The sequence below is a fragment of the Bos mutus genome, chromosome 22 (assembly GCF_027580195.1).
Source record: "Bos mutus isolate GX-2022 chromosome 22, NWIPB_WYAK_1.1, whole genome shotgun sequence".
Taxonomy (NCBI): Eukaryota; Metazoa; Chordata; class Mammalia; order Artiodactyla; family Bovidae; genus Bos; species Bos mutus.
In genome coordinates, this window is record NC_091638.1 from 59407495 (window position 1) to 59417868 (window position 10374).

Sequence of the window (10374 nt, forward strand, 5' to 3'; positions counted from 1 at the left end):
CTACTGTTTAACTCTCGAGGCTTATGACACGTGAATCTTGGGTTAACTTTGATCCTATCTCTCTTTTACCTTGTCCAGACTAGTTTCAGGGAATTTGGGGAGGTGGGTTTGAGCGTGTACACTTAGGGCATATAAGGTTTTCACAAAAACTGGTCGGGGTCCCTCGCTAAGAGGACCCTCGGGCCCGCCGGTGTAATAAACTGCTCTCCACTATCTGCATTGTCCTTCTGAGTGAGTTTGTTTCCCGGAACGCGTGGCTACAACATTTGGTGCATTGGCCGTGAAACTCCTCACTTTGAGGAGACAAGTCCCATTTGGGACTACTCCACGGCCTTGCAGCCTGAAGCTTCTAGAGGGGGAAGGCGCCTCACCCTTCTGGAAGGATTCTGCTTCTCATTGCCCAGACCTTTCACGTTAACGGGTAGTGGATGGCAGCAGGGGAACTGAGTGCTCAGGTGAGGAGGAACCCACCCGGCAGGGTGGAAGAGGGGGCCTGATCACCCCCTTGGGAGGGACTAGAAGGAGCGGGGACCCACAGGGGCCTGGAGTAGAGAGGCGGCAGCGATTGCTTGGTACACAGGTCGACGAGCGTGTTAGGGCTTGGGAAGGGAATTTGTGAAGGTCATTTAGGAGGTGTGTCCACGCCGTCTTGGGGAAAATTATTACGAAGCGATCACCAGGAAGTTTTAGGAGGAGAAACTTGGTCCTTGTGTGCTCATATTCCTCATTCCCCCAGGAGGTGCCCTATCTGCTGAGAAACCCCCAATCCCTCAAACTAGCTAGGGTAGAAAGAAAAAAAAGTATATCATTGAGTACAAATTGGCCTTTCCAGGAGAAGCCTGGGACGTGGGGTGTCTAACCCATCTGTGTTTTTATCCTCATCCAATGAAGCCTGCCGGCACAGGAGTGACATCTAAACCATCAACAAGAAGGTAAGAAAAATGGGAGGAAGCGGATCTAAGGCAACTGTACTAGAAAATATGATTAAAAACTTCCAAAAGGGATTTGACAGAGTCTACAGGACAAAGATGACACCCAGCCAGCTCCGCACTCTCTTCGACGTCGAATGGCCGGCAATGGGAGTCGGTTGGCCACCAGAGAGTACCATGGACTTAAATTTAATAAAGACAGTCTATGCCATAGTTACAGGAAAACCTGGACACCCTGATCAGTTCCCACACATAGACTCTTGGCTAGGGATAGCGCAGGACATCCCCCGCCCCGAAATGGGCCCTACTGTAGATCCATAATGGGGAAGGAAAGATATTAATGGCTCAAAAAGCAACCAAAGATGAAAAGGAAATCTTACAGGATCCAGAGGGGGAAGAACTTCCCCTGCCACCATACGGATGATGATCCCAGCAACCGATGCTCCTGCGGGCCAAGAGCCTCCCCACAGGGAACTGACCAGAGGCCGGTAAGCCTCCCAGAGTCTCCACTTTCACCAGTCCTCCTGACAGTCCCACGGGTCGTAGAGCCGCCATTCCGGCAAGCTCCAACCTTAGTTGAAGGGGCAACCCACTGGATTCAACCACTGCTGACGTCATATGCCCCAAGCTCTGTCCTCCACTCCCATAAGTACTACCGTAGAAGGGAAGGGAGACATTGGAATGAAGCAGAGACTGCGCTCTGCCAGAGCGCCAGATGGAAAGGCGCCACTACAGATGCCTCTTAGAGAAGCCCAGCAACCTCCGGTGCAAGGGGAGGACGGTAATTCCCATCAAGCTCCTGTAGCTTATTACTACCAGCCCTTCTCATCAACCGACATACTGAACTGACAAAAGCATACCCACCCCTACTCAGAAGAGCCACAAGCTAAGACTAGATTGATGGAAACCATCTTTTGCACCCATCGACCAACCTGGGATGATGTCATGCAATTATTGACATCTCTCTTCAGTACTGAGGAGAGGTATAGGATTAATATGGAAGCAAAAAAAATGGTTACGAGAGATGGTTCCAGAAGGTGCTGCAAACCTAGAAAGGTGGATAGAGCAGGCCTTCCCCGCTGATAAACCTAATTGGGACCATCACACAGAAGACGGGAGGATTCAACTAGACAGATATTGGACAGCCATTATACATGGGCTGAAGAGGGGAGCCTGTAGCCAATGGACATGTCAAACCTGCTGGGGTAATTCAGAAGGGGAATGAATCACCTTCTGAATTTTATGAAAGGCTCTTCGAAGCCTATAGACTTTATACGCCCAAAGAGCCGGAAGGTGCGGGCTCTCAGATTGTTGTAAACTCGGCGTTCATCTCGCAGGCATGCCCCGATATTAACCGAAAGTTTCAAAAGACAGAAGGGGTGCTATCCATATCCAGCTCCCAATTAATTGAAATAGCAGACAAAAGTGTTCCGGAACAGGGACACAGAAACAGAAAAGAAATAAGAAGAACAGAGGACAGACGGAGATTTGCAATGCTAGCCACTGCACTACGAAGGTCTATCTTGGGCCCTCCCAAAAACCGCCTCCTGCCCCAGGGACAGGACAGCCCTTCAACCGGTCCCAACAGAAGCCCTGGGCCCCGTTACAGCCACACCAGTGAGCCTGGTGCCGAGCTTTTGGCCACTGGAAGAATGAACGCCTGAGGCAAGGAAGGCAGAGGAAGCGCCCGCAGTGGTGGGGCTTGCTGACTTGGAAATTAAATAGGGCTGCCGGGGCTCAGAGATACCAGGTCCCCGAGAGCCCACGGTGGCCTTACAAGTGGGGGACCAAAACATTGACTTCATGGTGGATACAGGAGCCGAACTGTCGGTAGTAAAACCTGTGGCACCACTGTCCAAAAAGACTACCGCTCTAACTGGGTATCGGGAGAAGACATGATTAGATCGTTCTGCCAGCCCAGAAAATGCCAGATGAGGGGGCACCAAGTGCTTCATGAATTCCTCTGTGTTCCCAAGTGCCCAGTACCCCTGTTGGGAAGAGACTTGCTCTCCAAACTAGGAGCACACGTGACTTTCTCCCCTGAGGGGAGGCCCACCTTCTGGGTGGACACTATGACTTATTTGCTCTCTCTCTCAATACCACCCCAAGATGAGTGGAGGTTGCATGAGCCTCCGAAGGCAGAGCCGGGTGGCTGGAAGAGAATGAGAGAGAGCTAACTCAATTATTCCCTGAGGTCTGGGTGGAAGACAACCCCCTCTCCTCCCAGGCTGGCTAAACATCAAGCCCCAGTGATAATAGAACTCAGACCAGGCACCATCCCGGTTAGAAAGCTCCAGTACCCGCTACTGACAGAGGCCTGGGCCGGCATACTGCCCCACATCAATAGATTGAAACAAGCGGGCATTCTAGTAGAGTGCCAGTCGGCTTGGAATACGCCGACCCTGCAAGTCAAGAAGGAAGGAGGACAGGACTAGAGGCCTGTACAAGATCTCAGGCGAGTCAACCAGGCTACCGTGACTTTACACCCCACTGTTCCAACCCCTACACCTTAGCCTCCTCCCGCCGAGGACTAAAGTTTATACTCGCCTCAATCTCAAGGATGCCTTCTTCTGCGTACGCCTCGCCCCAGCGTCATAGCCCATCTTTGCCTTTGAATGGGAAGATCCAGTCGGGGGCACCAAACAACAGCTCACCTGGACTCCCCCACAAGGGTTTAAGAATTTCCCAACCATTTCTGGGGAAGCCCTGGCTTCTGACCTGGACTCATCCCAGCCGGAAAATGACGGATGTTGGCTCCTACAATACGTGGACGACCTGCTGCTGGCTGCCGAGACCAAGGGAAAATGCTGGGAAGGGACAAAAGCACTGCTCCAGCTGCTGATGGAAGCAGGTTCCCGGGTGTTGAAGAAGGCGCAGCTCTGCAAGGAGGCGGTCAGGCATCTGGGGTTTGTTTTAAAGAAGGGCACAAGGTTATTGGACCAGTCCAGAAACGAGGTGATCCTGAGAATCCCAACACCTAAGACTCGTCGGCAGGTCTGGGAGTTTCTGGGAGCTACTGGGTTTTGCAGAATCTGGATTCCAGGATATTCCCAAATGGCCCACCCTTTATATGAACTCCTGATAGGGCCTAAGGAAAGTCCACTACATCGGACTGGAAAACAACAAAAAGCCTGTGATGAACTAAGTCTGGCAATTCTACCAGCCCCCGCACTGGGGTTGCCAGACCTTGCCAAGCCTTTTCCTCTGTAAGTGACTGACAAGGACAGAACAGCAATGGGAGTGTTAACTCAGTGTTAAGGTGAGACAGGCCTGTAGCCTCTCTCTCAAGGCAGCTTGACAACGTCGTCACCTGGTGGCCCGGACGCCTGCGAGCCATCGCCGCAGTTGCCCTACTTGCACGAGAAGCTACTAAATTGACTTTAGGCCAAGATCTGGTCATAAGAGTCCCACATGAGGTCAACGCAGTCTTACGAGGAGATCCCCACAAATGGCTATCAAACTCCCGGATTATTCAATATCAAGGGTTGTTATGTGAAAACCCTAGCCTCCGTATTGAGCCTTGCCAGACTTTAAACCCAGCCACATTCCTTCCAGCGGGAAAGGGTGGACCTCCTCAGGACTGTGGGGAAGTCTTGGAAGAAGTCTACGCTAGCAGACCTGACCTCCAAGACCATCCGATTCAGGACCCTGACTGGGTCATATAAACTGACGGCACTAGCCTGATGAAACAACGGCAGCGGCTGTCGGCTTACGCTATAGTCACAGAAAAGACTGTCATCGAGGCTGGCCCCTTGCCACAACACTGGTCTGCTCGATGAGCCGAGTTATGGGCCTTGGTTTGGGCACTCCAGTTTTCAAAAGGCAAGAGAGTGAACATCTCCACCGACTCCAGGCACGCCTTTGCCACACTGCAGGTACACGGGGCTCTGTATAAGGAGAGGGGCCTCTGACAGCCAGTGGAAAAGATACCAGAAGTAAGGAAGGAATTCTGACCCTGTGAGATGCTGTCTGGGAACCGGAAACGGTTGCAGTCGTACACGGTCGAGGACATCAAAAAGAGGATACCCGCCAGGCTCGGGGACACAGACTGGCAGATAAGACCACTAAACAAGCAGCTGAGGGCATGGGGATCACAAGTGAGGCCCCTGTTAAAGCGCTCGTATTGGCAGAACTTCCTGAGCCAGCATTGGACTCTCCAAAATACGCTGCAGCCCATAACCAACTAGCCAAAGCGGAAGGGGCTATTAAGACTGAAAAGGGACAGTGGGAATTGCCAAGTGGCAAATTATTGGTACTGGAGGAGCTGGCGCCCACCCTGGTAAGCCAAACACACCGAGTGACCCACCTGGGCCATGCTAGACCGGAAGAGCTAACTCGAAACTATTCCCTGGCTCCCCGCCTCTCTTCCCTACGCAGGGCAGAGTCTCAGAACTGCGCCGTCTGCTCACAGGTCGATGCTGCCTCTCGGCGCAGACAGAAACCTCTGGGGATTCAGCTGAAAGGCACGCTGCCCTTTGAACACCTGGGAGTGGACTTCACTGAAATGAAACCTCACCGACACTACCGTTACATGCTGGTCACGGTATGTACTTCTTGGGGTGGGTAGAAGCTTTTCCTACCTGGACTGAAGGAGCGTCAGAAAGTAGGCCGGTGCCTGCTTAGGGAGATAGTCCCCAGATTTGGATTTCCTACCAGCAGTGGATTGGACAATGGCCCGGCTTTCGTAGCTGATGTAGTACAACAAGTGAGTAAAACTTTAAACATCAAATGGAAACTGCACACTGCATAGACCCCAGAGTTCTGGGATGGTGGGACGGACCAACCGGACACTTAAAGAGACTCTCCAAGTGGATCATAGAGACTGTTCCTGGGTGGATTTGCTTCCGATGGCTCTACTCAGACTCAGGATGACCCCTCGGTCCCATGGCTACTCTCCATACGAAATTGTATATGGGAGACCCCTCCCATAATAAAACAGGTATCAACCAATTTGCCTAGGATAAGGGGGGATGGGATTTCGCAGCAGATGGAACAGTTAGGTAAGATAATTAGTCAGGTAACTACGTTTGTACAAGAAGGAGTGCAGTTCCCTTTGGGGGAAGAGATTCTTGAGTTTACGCCTGGTAACCAAGTATGGGTCAAAGATTGGAAACATGACTCACTAGCCCCTCGGTGGAAGGGCCCTTATGTTATTCTAACTACCCCTACTGCAGTTAAAGTTGCAGGTATTGCCCCTTGGATCCATCATACGAGGGTGAAGAGAACATACCACGCAGACCCCAAAAACGCTGAGTGGACTGCACAGAGGGACCCCGCTGACCCTCGAGAGACTAAGACCATCCTTAAGAAGAAGGAAAAGAAGATCCTGGACGAGCCCCTTCAGGATGAAGCCTCATAATCAACTCCTGCCGCTTGGCCTCATCAATGTGATTTTGAATTTAACTTCAGTTTCAACTCAGAACAATGTTTTCATCTCATGGGCACATTCCTACGCGGACTTCCACAATACCTCCAGCTGCTGGGTGTGTGGGGCTATGCCTCTGTCTGTGATGGATGGAATTCCTTGGTGGGTGTCACCGCTCTGCCAAGGAGATTTTTTAAACCACTCTGCTCTTTTCTGGGACGACAAAAGGACACTTTCCTCACTCTTGTCAACCATAACCTCTCCTGCTCTCTTGCTGTAAACCAGACGTCAACAGACTCGGGTCATGGGGTTACATGTGATACACATGCCAGTTTCATAGAAGTAATAAAAGCCTATACCTCACATTTAAAGAGCAAAAAGGAAAAAGGCTCCCTGACCAGCAAGGGAGGACAAGCCTCTAGATATGTTGAACAATTTTACCAAGTCTGGGATGAATACTTTTGGATGGCCCCAGAAAGTTCAGTTCAGTTCAGTCGCTCAGTTGTGTCCGACTCTTTGTGACCCCATGAATAGCAGCACGCCAGGCCTCCCTGTCCATCGCCAACTCCCAGAGTACACTCAGACTCACATCCATGGAGTCAGTGATGCCATCCAGCCATCTCATCCTCTGTCGTCCCCTTCTCCTCCTGCCCCCAATCCCTCCCAGCATCACAGTCTTTTCCAATGAGTCAACTCTTCGCATGAGGTGGCCAAAGTACTGGAGTTTCAGCTTCAGCATCATTCCCTCCAAAGAAATCCCAGGGCTGATCTCCTTCAGAATGGACTTGTTGGATCTCCTTGCAGTCCAAGGGACTCTCAAGAGTCTTCTCCAACACCACAGTTCAAAAGCATCAATTCTTCGGCGCTCAGCCTTCTTCACAGTCCAACTCTCACATCCATACATGACGACAGGAAAAACCATAGCCTTGACTAGACGAACCTTTGTTGGCAAAGTGATGTCTCTGCTTTTGAATATGCTATCTAGGTTGGTCATAACTTTCCTTCCAAGGAGTAAGCATCTTTTAATGTCATGGCTGCAGTCACCACCTGCAGTGATTTTGGAGCCCCAAAAAATAAAGTCTGACACTGTTTCCACTGTTTCCCCATCTATTTCCCATGAAGTGATGGGACCGGATGCCATGATCTTCGTTTTCTTAATGTTGAGCTTTAAGCCAACCTTTTCACTCTCCACTTTCACTTTCATCAAGAGGCTTTTTAGTTCCTCTTCACTTTCTGCCATAAGGGTGGGGTCATCTGCATATCTGAGGTTATTGATATTTCTCCCGGCAATCTTGATTCCAGCTTGTGCTTCTTCCAGCCCAGCGTTTCTCATGATGTACTCTGCATATAAATAAGCAGGGTGACAATATACAGCTTTGACGTACTCCTTTTCCTATTTGGAACCAGTCTGTTGTTCCATGTCGGGTTCTAACTGTTGCTTCCTGACCTGCATACAGATTGCTCAAGAGGCAGGTCAGGTGGTCTGCGATTCCCATCTCTTTCAGAATTTTCCACAGTTTATTGTGATCCACATAGTCAAAGGCTTTGGCATAGTCAATAAAGCAGAAATACATGTTTTTCTGGAACTCTCTTGCTTTTTCCATGATCCAGCGGATGTTGGCAATTTGATCTCTGGTTCCTCTGCCTTTTCTAAAACCAGCTTGAACATCAGGAAGTTCACAGTTCACGTATTTCTGAAGCCTGGCTTGGAGAATTTTGAGCATTACTTTACTAGCCTGTGAGATGAGTGCCATTGTGCAGTAGTTTGAGCATTCTTTGGCATTGCCTTTCTTTGGGACTGGAATGAAAACTGACCTTTTCCAGTCCTGTGGCCACTGCTGAGTTTTCCAGAATTGATGGCATATTGAGTGCAGCACTTTCACAGCATCATCTTTCAGGATTTGAAATAGCTTAACTGGAATTCCATCACCTCCACTAGCTTTGTTCGTAGTGAGGCTTTCTAAGGCCCACTTGACTTCACATTCCAGGATGTCTGGCTCTAGGTCAGTGATCACACCATCGTGATTATCTGGGTCATGAAGATCTTTTTTGTACAGTTCTTCTGTGTATTCTTGCCACCTCTTCTTAATATCTTCTGCTTCTGTTCGGTCCATACCATTTCTGTCCTTTATTGAGCCCATCTTTGCATGAAATGTCCCCTTGGTATTTCTAATTTTCTTGAAGAGATCGCTAGTCTTTCCCATTCTGTTGTTTTCCTCTATTTCTTTTCATTGATGTGGTCCACTGGAAAAGGGAATGGCAAACCACTTCAGTATTCTTGCCTTGAGAACCCCATGAACAGTATGAAAAGGCAAAATGATAGGATACTGAAAGAGGAACTCCCCAGGTCAGTAGGGGCCCAATATGCTACTGGAGATCAGTGGAGAAATAACTCCAGAAAGAAATGAAGGGATGGAGCCAAAGCAAAAACAATACCCAGCTGTGGATGTGACTGGTGATAGAAGCAAGGTCCGATGCTGTAAAGAGCAGTATTGCATAGGAACCTGGAATGTCAGGTCCATGAATCAAGGCAAATTGGAAATCGTCAAACAGGAGATGGCAAGGGTTAATGTAGACATTCTAGGAATCAGTGAACTGAAATGGACTGGAATGGGTGAATTTAATTCAGATGACCATTATATCTACTACTGCGGGCAGGAATCCCTTAGAAGAAATGGAGTAGCCATCATGGTCAACAAAAGAGTCCGAAATGCAGTACTTGGATGCAATCTCAAAAACGACAGAATGATCTCTGTTCGTTTCCAAGGCAAACCATTCAATATCACAGTAATCCAAGTCTATGCCCCAACCAGTAACACTGAAGAAGCTGAAGTTGAACGGTTCTATGAAGACCTACAAGACCTTTTAGAACTAACATCCAAAAAAGATGTCTTTTTCATTATAAGGGACTGGAATGCAAAAGTAGGAAGTCAAGAAACACCTGGAGTAACAGGCAAATTTGGCTGTGGAATACGGAATGAAGCAGGGCAAAGACTAATAGAGTTTTGCCAAGAAAATGCACTGGTCATAACAAACACCCTCTTCCAACAACACAAGAGAAGACTCTATACATGGACATCACCAGATGGTCAACACCGAAATCAGATTGATTACATTCTTTGCAGCCAAGGATGGAGAAGCTCTATACAGTCAGCAAAAACAAGACCAGGAGCTGACTGTGGCTCAGATCATGAACTCCTTATTGCCAAATTCAGACTGAAATTGAAGAAAGTGGGGAAACCACTAGACCATTCAGGTATGACCTAAATCAAATCCCTTATGATTATACAGTGGAAGTGAGAAATAGATTTAAGGGCCTAGATCTGATAGATAGAGTGCCTGATGAACTATGGAATGAGGTTCGTGACATTGTGTACAGGAGACAGGGATCAGGACCATCCCCATGGAAAAGAAATGCAAAAAAGCAAAATGGCTGTCTGGGGAGGCCTTACAAATAGCTGTGAAAAGAAGAGAAGCGAAAAGCAAAGGAGAAAAGGAAAGATATAAGCATCTGAATGCAGACTTCCAAAGAATAGCAAGAAGAGATATGAAAGCCTTCCTCAGCGATCAATGCAAAGAAACAGAGAAAAACAACAGAATGGGCCCCAGAAAAGGGCCAATTAATTACTCCCGCTGCTATAGGCTGGGAACAAAAAGAACAAAGGGTAGGGTTTGGTGACTGTCCCTTAGACTCGAAAGAACTAAAATATATGGGATACCTATCCCCGAACAATGTAAATGAACATCCGCGGTCACATACCACCCCACCAGTCCATCCACTGGCCAGGCTCTGATTGGAATATAACCCTGGAATCTGCTGGGTGGCGCCCAATGGAACCCAATGGCTTTGTGGGCCTAACCTTTGGCCTTGGCTACCAATCGGCTGGGTAGGGCGCTGCATACTGGGATTCGCTTTTGCCCATGGCAGCATAAAGCCTAACCTACAACAAGCCTCAGTAACTCTACCTTATTTACATGCTAGGTAGACAAGATCTGTGTTTCAATGGTATGAATATATTGCTGCCTTATTTGTACCCTCTATAGGGACAACAGATGTTATGATTGAAGTAGAGGCCTTGA